This window comes from Corvus brachyrhynchos, unplaced genomic scaffold (genome assembly GCF_000691975.1).
Source record: "Corvus brachyrhynchos isolate BGI_N302 unplaced genomic scaffold, ASM69197v1 scaffold126, whole genome shotgun sequence".
NCBI classification, from domain to species: Eukaryota; Metazoa; Chordata; class Aves; order Passeriformes; family Corvidae; genus Corvus; species Corvus brachyrhynchos.
This window is the reverse complement of record NW_008239283.1, coordinates 6,922,682-6,930,485: the sequence shown is the minus strand read 5'-3', so window position 1 is coordinate 6,930,485 and position 7,804 is coordinate 6,922,682. Positions and strand designations below refer to the sequence as shown.

General features: G+C 39.0%; 1 protein-coding gene across 3 annotated transcripts in view; it reads right to left on the bottom strand.

Moving 5' to 3' along the window:
- Window positions 1-7,720, bottom strand: part of ZNF148 (zinc finger protein 148) — a 41,454-nt gene extending 33,734 nt beyond the window's left edge. For 2 of the 3 annotated variants that reach the window (XM_017740225.1, XM_017740226.1), the window contains exon 1: window positions 7,409-7,719. The gene's annotated coding sequence lies outside the window, so the exon portion shown is untranslated. Of the gene's footprint in view, window positions 1-7,408 lie in introns of all 3 variants that reach the window. The other variant, XM_008638234.2, reaches the window with a different exon arrangement.
- Between the last annotated feature and the right edge of the window lie 84 nt (window positions 7,721-7,804).

Here is a 7,804-nt window from a genome sequence, read left to right as displayed (position 1 = left end):
TTTCCCTTGGTACTTCATAAATGGTATGAACAAGGAATCCCACTGACTTCTACCACATACCCCAAGGTGATCTTTCCTCATTAGTTTTAAATTTCTCAAACAATTTTCAGGCACTTAAGCCCATTTTCAGATTGAGGCAAGCCAAAACATGAGATGTCTAGAAACTATTTTATAAGAGCAATAATAACACAGATATCCTGGCCCATTAACTAACACTGAAAATGATCCAAAAAATAAAACTCAGACTCCTCAAGATTGTGCCCTCTTGAATAAAAAGGTTGCGGAAATTAGATTCTACCTCAATGACTTTGGTGCCCTGCAGCTAATTCTCATTAATTAAATCCTAGAATACACTAAAACAGGAATTCAGAATGATCAAAAGATATGATACATGTTTATAACAACTCCCGTAATTATTAGGAACAAAAATCTTGAAGGTTCTTGATGCCATTAACTCACAGACCAATAATTAAGGGCTACCACTCCAAACAGGTCTGAAATTTCTGAGAACCCATAGTCAAATAACTTCATGATGAAGCCAAGTCTTAGTAAAATACATTCAATACAACCTTTATTACTAAGCAAGCAGGAGACCAATCTGTAAAGTCAGAAAGTATTCTGACAGGATTCTGATGAAAGAAAAATTCAGCACATTCTGCCTTTATGAACTGCTTTCCAGATCTGTTTCCTCATCCAACCTTGTTAAGAGTCTCAGCTCCTGGAGCCCTGAACACGCTGATGCAGCTGCACTCACCCAGGCTCCCTCAATGCAAAGATGTGTCTCATAGGTAACAGGGCAACAGTTTGTAAAAGAATCGTAGAATGCTTTGGGTTGGAAGGGACCTTAAAGATCACCTAGTTCCAATCCCCCTGCCATGGGCAGGGACACCTTCCACTACACCAGGTTGCTCAGGGCCCCATCCAGCCTGGCCTTGAATACTGACAGGGACAGGGCATCCACAGTTTCTCTGGGCAACCTCTTCCAGTGTCTCACCAACCCCACAGAAAATAATTTCTTCCTAATATCTACTCTAAATCTACTCTGTTTCAGTTCAGTACCCCTTGTCCTATCACTACCTGTCCAGGTACCCAAGATGGAAGCCCCAGAGCCAAGACTTCTCTGCTGAACTTGTGTCCAACCAAACATGGGAAATGAAGAGCTGTCCAATATTACAGCAAATTTTAGGCATGTAAGATGTAACTACAACAGATTACATTTTTTCTGCATATGCAGCCACACTCTGATCACCACCACAACTGCGGAAAGGCCCCTGCCTGTCCTATGACCTACAAGGAATGTAAGCCAGGGATGACACAAAGGCACACTAGACAGTGAAACGCAAGATCATGCAAAGAATTGAGAGATTAGGTTTTCTGTCAGTTTGTCCTTTTACATGGCTGCTCCTTGAAAAGTGACAGTAAACTCACACTTACAGCTGCACTACATTTGATCCAATACAGCGTATGTAACACTGAGTACAGATTCCTAACAGGCACCAGCTGAACACGCCTGGTTTGCATGATCTACTTTTAACTGTCAGATTCAGACAACAAGCCCACTGGTTTTGTCTACAAATTGCCACCTACTCCACATTTTCCAGCAAAATACTGTGACAACTGGCTGATCATCTTCTGTGTGCTCCTCTTCTATAAACTCTTATTTTAATCCCTCTCTCAGTAACTTAATTTCATCATTGGTGATCACAAAAAAAATACATTTCAAATACATAAAAATTCTTCCCTACAAGTCATTTAAAAAGACAACTTCATAATCTCTACCAGGAAAAAAATAACATTAAAGCCAAGTAGCTTTTCCCTAGTTCCTTATACCCCATAACAATACAAGCTTTCCTGCTCCTCATAACACAATCACATAACTTTGACATCTTTTTGCTGACTCAGACAAAAATTCATCACGAAATATAACTGTCAGGTTCACCAGTGACAGAGGAAGCTCCTGAGAACCACGGCCTAATAAAGCTTTCCTCCTTGAGGGATGACAGCAGTCTCTCCCATATGAAAGACTCATTTTTATTTGATATTGTTAAAGAAATATTCACACAGGGCACTTTCACACGAGACTTTACTTTCAAGAAGACCAGTTATTAGGTCACAACATAAGTTGAAAAACAGTATTTCATGGGCATGTCTGGAAAATCTGCAAGTGACTTTGGTAAAATAATTGTATCACATGTTGGTATCCTGAGGATTGACCACCTCCCTCTGCAGCTGATTGACAGTGGTCAAAATGAAAATTTTCTTCAAAGTAAGCAGTGCAAGATTACTCCAGCAAAAAGGGAGTTGGTTGAGTTTACCAATCTATCATGAAGAGCTTCTTTGTTAAAAAAACCTTTACAGACACAAAAGAGAACATTTCTTAAATTTATGTATATAGCCACTGTTGTATCAAGAACTGCTCAGTACTATAAATGACCCAACTTAAAAGCCTGACAATTGTCATCCATTTCACATGTATTTTGTTTGATAGAGACTGATATGTAACAGTGACCTATGTTAGAAACCACTGTGCGTATGTGGTCAAAACCAGAGGAGAATCATGCCTCAGGAGATGATACTTTGCTTCAGAGTACTCCTATTTGAGACACTCTGAAATCATCCACTGAATCTGGAAATTCTGACTGTTATAATGCCTACAGACTAAAAAAATCATCCATGGATCCTGTGAAATGTATTTATTTCTTGGCTTACATACTCATTTTGCTCCCTCTTCCCTGCCTTTACAAAACTGAAGAATGGCTGCAGTGCAATACTAAAGATCACTTGTTGAAAGCACTACTAAAGAGTTTTCAGTACCCAAGGAAGCCTGCAGAAACCCGGTGTATTTAGAAGCTGCTTCCTTGCTTTGCCCCTTCCCAATGACATTCCAGGCACTAAAACACACAGCTTATTGTCTGGCAAAATAAACTTCACTTTATGATGAACATTTCTCATTCTCCAGGACTAGAGCTTTAGGCTAGACATCATCATGAATACATGCTACGAGTGTCTTGCATATACATCCACATGCACCCACTTTTTAGCAGCATACAATCCTAACAACAGAAAAAGAGAGATCTGACAAATTTTCAGGGCAATCACATGGCAGTTAATATTCAGAGAATATAAAAAGTTGGTTTTTCCCTTTTCTTGAATACTGCTAGTGATCATATGACTATGACACATCTGCACAGCATCAGTATTTCTCACTTCACCTCTTGCACTAAGGTAAAACACGACCTGGTCATGATACTACTGGCATTGTAAACCTCTCTAATGAAGTCTTTTATATCCATGGTGGGGTGCATAGGTAGCAAAAGTTAATAGAGACTTTATGGGAAATTATTACGGACACATTTAAGACAGTTGTACAAATTTTTATGAATGGGCATCTTTTAACCTTGCAGATGTAGCTGTCATTTGAAACAATTTTAGAGCAGCAGGCTTTATCAGTCACATAGCTGAGCTCACACAGACATCACAACAGCTTTACACATGAGTAGTATCACATGTTATATCAAGAAACTGTTTTATGGACATTTTACAGGCACCTGGATTTTTGGTTTGGGTTTTTATCTTGGATTTTTTGGGTTTTTTCCAGTGCAAGAGATCTAGACAGTTTATATTTGATAGGCTGTTCATAAATTATACCCTACTGCTGTTTGCAGGTTGGAACTTCTTCCCACACAGATTTCATTTTATCATCAGACTGTTTAATTCTGCGCTTATAAAAATGTCATCCTAGTCATAAGGGAAGAATTAGACAGCACTGTCTTAAGATTTTCTGCACATACCATGACAAGATGCAGATACTGTGATACTAATATGCCAGTAGAGTATATCAGTTCCAGGATCAGGCCAATACACATGCTGTTACTGAGCTATGGCTTTCTGTTTTCAAAAGTGCAATGAAATCATAAAGTAATATAAGTTAGTAATACATTAACTACATTACAGTATTCACACTGCTACCTCTTGATATCATAGCCTGGAAGACATTAACACACTGATAATATCCTAAGAGTACATTAAAAATTATTTTGGAGCAAAAGGAGTACCAGTTTCTATATTATCTCCCAAAATAACATTCTGACAGTGTGAAAGAAGTTACCAGGAGATCTGAACCCTTCTGCATGTTGTGGATTCCACAGTCTTTCTAAAAGACAGCGAATTTCCCCTCAGGACACACTTACAATCAAGTTTTGTGAGAACATATTATAGATTTTTTCCAGGTATTTTATCCAACATGCTGAATGATATACAAAAAATTTCTCTATATGGAGTCAGGGGAAGATAATTTAATCACATATAATATTTGAATACTCACATATGTTATTGTATTTTAATTTGTACAATAATTTGTAAGTTAAATAGTTTAAAATTTTATCACTTGTGTAGTTCATGGAATTACTGCTGATGTATAAAACATTCTGTTCTGTGTAGATTAAAAAACTGTATATTTAAAATGTATATAGAGTACTAGCTAATGAGCTAAACAGATGGGGCTGTGTATTTAACTTCACTGGGAAGTACTGAAATAAAGGAACTAACAGCATTTGTGTAAATGAAAATAAATCTCATGAAAATCTGAATGGATTTTCCTTTGTTAGACAGAAATTTGTGCTTGGCATATAATTACATATTATAGCCAATGGCTGTGGTTTGCTGACATGTCCTGTCAATAGCTATGCCTCAGCTGTTAAAAAACAGTAAGTTTGTACATTTAACTCAATACTAGTACAAGGGTTTCTGTGCAGATACCTATTTACAGAACAGAAAAAAGAAAAAAAAAAAAAATCATGAATCTCAGTACTCCAAGGAATGTAATTTTCCCAAAAGCATTTCTTTCAAAAAACCCTAAACAAATTGAAGTGGAACTTAATCACAGTACTGATCCTTCACATAAGCCCTGCAACCTGATAGAAGCAGACACCCATGCCTGGTTTCATCCACCGAGTCTTTGTGGAACCACTTTTGTCTTTAAACACTCAGTTATTCAGATCAGACTGCAAGCTGAACGCTTGAATCTATTTCATCATAAAGGATGCTGCTTTGAATGGCAGCTATCATTAAAATGCCAGGCAAAAGCACAGGAAGTACTTATTTTAAATAAAACCTATCTATTTCTCTGTTAGATCCATTTAAGAGCCTTCAAAGTAAAAAAATATTTCCACTGGTATTTACTTTTCAATGCTTGTGCCATTCATTTAATAAACAAGACATGTTAAGTTTGGACAAGAAAGCTGGATGCTTCATTCCACATTTAGGGTAACAGCAGTATCTTCATTTATGAAAGACATTACCCCAGTGTTACTATTTCTTATTTAACTTCCATTATTTCACAGAGAAAAATGTATTTTATATTAGAGCCAAAATTAAATCAAACTTAATCCCAAATTATGCTAAACACTTAAAGGGGTTTCGATAGATGAAGGCCCACTCCATCAAGCTGCTCCATACACACAGGTCTCCATTTGTAAGAGCCCACACAGCCATCCTCGCCAGAGGAAGACACCAGAGATTCCAGTCACAAAAAAATCACAGATGTCTTGCAGAAGACACAAAACCAAATCCATCATGTTCCTCCCCAGACTACTAGAACACAACAAACACTTCCTCCTCATTAGTACATTTTTAAATGTTTAACCTAAATCCATACTCTGATACCCTGAGCTCCACTATTTGCAAATCTACATTACTGTGCAAAGAATGTATCTAGAAGTGAGCTAAACTCTTTAAGATAAACCATCACCATATTTCACTAGAGTAATATATTATTAGCATTCTCACAGCTCAACTCTAACATTACTGGTACACAGAAATTCTCAGATGGAAGTACAGACTTCCAACCTCAATGGTTTTATACCAACTGTCTTTAGAACACCTGCACACTCCACAGCACTTTAAATCCTCATACAAATAAACTTGTGCACACTGAACTCAGAGGGAAAACCACCTTTTGAAAACTACATAACAATATTCCCAAAGTATATGTTCCTTCAGGTGAACAATTTAGCCCGCAATACAACTTTTCACATTCTGAATAATTTTTCTCCCAATTTTTTTTAATCATTGTGGTTCTTCAAGTAGCTACTTACCCACTTAACAGTTTCATTTCATAGTCCATTATATTAGGGATTTTTCCATAAACAAAATATGTTTGCAATACAGTAGACATGAAGCACACATGGACAGGACAGACAATAAAAGAAGCATAGATTACATACACATCTGTTCTCTCAGGTCTCAGCCTGAGGAGCGAAGACAGAAGTACACATGCACACAGCAGCTCAAATGCAAGATATCACCCTCATCTTGTTTAGCTTTCTTCTTTATATGAGCTCACTGACTAAGTACAGGTATATTTGGGGAAGAGGGGCATGCAGATATCCAGAAAAAACTACACAGACAACACTTTTGGAAACTGAACACACACATACATTCAGTTGCGTATTCATGACGAAAGGCCGTGACAATAGTTTTCAGGAAACTGCAATTGAAAACGAATTTTGTTTTCCTAAATTACTGCAACAAGAGCAGGCTTTGCTGGCCTCCTATGGATGTGTCTGTACCCTGTACCGAGAGCCTGCAGATCCCACGAGATCCACAGGGAAGCAGGCCTCACATGCTCCAGAGCTTCCGGTGCAGCCAAAACTCCTGCAGATGACAGCTGTCACTGGACAATGCACAAATCCAAACACTGGAAGTGAACACTGAAAAACTAACATTGCCTGAAGGTATGAAAACTTTTCACTCAGCAGGATAGATTTTAAGTCTCAATCAGACCATTGGTTTACCAGACTGATTTTGAGAACAGCATAAGAACACCTGCAAGAATTGATGCAGGGTAGTGCTGTTTTTCTACTTCTTCCCTTCACAAGGCATATTCACCAAACTCATGGAGAATGGCTACAAATTTTGTATCACTTACAACAATGAAACTGGATATGGGCACTCCAAAATGTTGAAGCATGATGGGTCGGCCCAGGTATGCATTCCTAGCAAGCTTGTAAAGTACTACTGACATTTGTAAACAAGTACAGGAACAAACAAAGCAACTGAGATCCTATTCAAAAGAAAAAACACAGTCTTCTGTCATTTGTCCTGGCCAGTGGCAAAGATGCTGCTCATCAGGACGAAGACATCTCTCCCATCTACAACTTCTTGGACCAGAACGTCACGTGTATGCAGACGGAGATAGGTCATGCTCCAAGAAGACTTCCAAAGCAAGACTAAAGTTGTGATCACTGGATTCCACAGATCTACCTTTTTTTTAATCATTCTGCAAAATCTCTCACAGCTGCCCTAAACAGTTTACAAAAACAAAGTGATCAGAGTGATGATTTATGTTTGCAACATAAATGTCTTCCCTTTCCATGAGCCAGCTTAATGCAGACGTTGCTGCACTCACCCCAGCTGAGGTTTGGCAGGAATCGGGGGAGGAATGATGTTGATGAGTGAAAGTGTTTGAAGCCCAACTAATTTCTCTTCAACTCCTACTGGTCCCCCCTGCTCTCCCAAGCCACTTCCAGCCTGGCACTTGTTAGCAGCTCCCGACGCTGGGGAAAAGAGGTGCCTTGCAAAAGCTTCCTCCGAGCAGCTGAGAGGAGACTCTGAGAAGGTTATGCAGAAATAAAACCAAACGAAATGACTGTTCGCAGGTCGGCACGCTTCACCTATCTTACACCGGGAACAATGGAGAGGCGGGCAGCGGGAGGATACGGCCCGGGAGGACGGGGCCGGGGGGACGCCTCTGTCCGTCCGTCCGTCCGCTCTTTGTCCGTCTGTCAGGCAGCCCCGCTGGCCC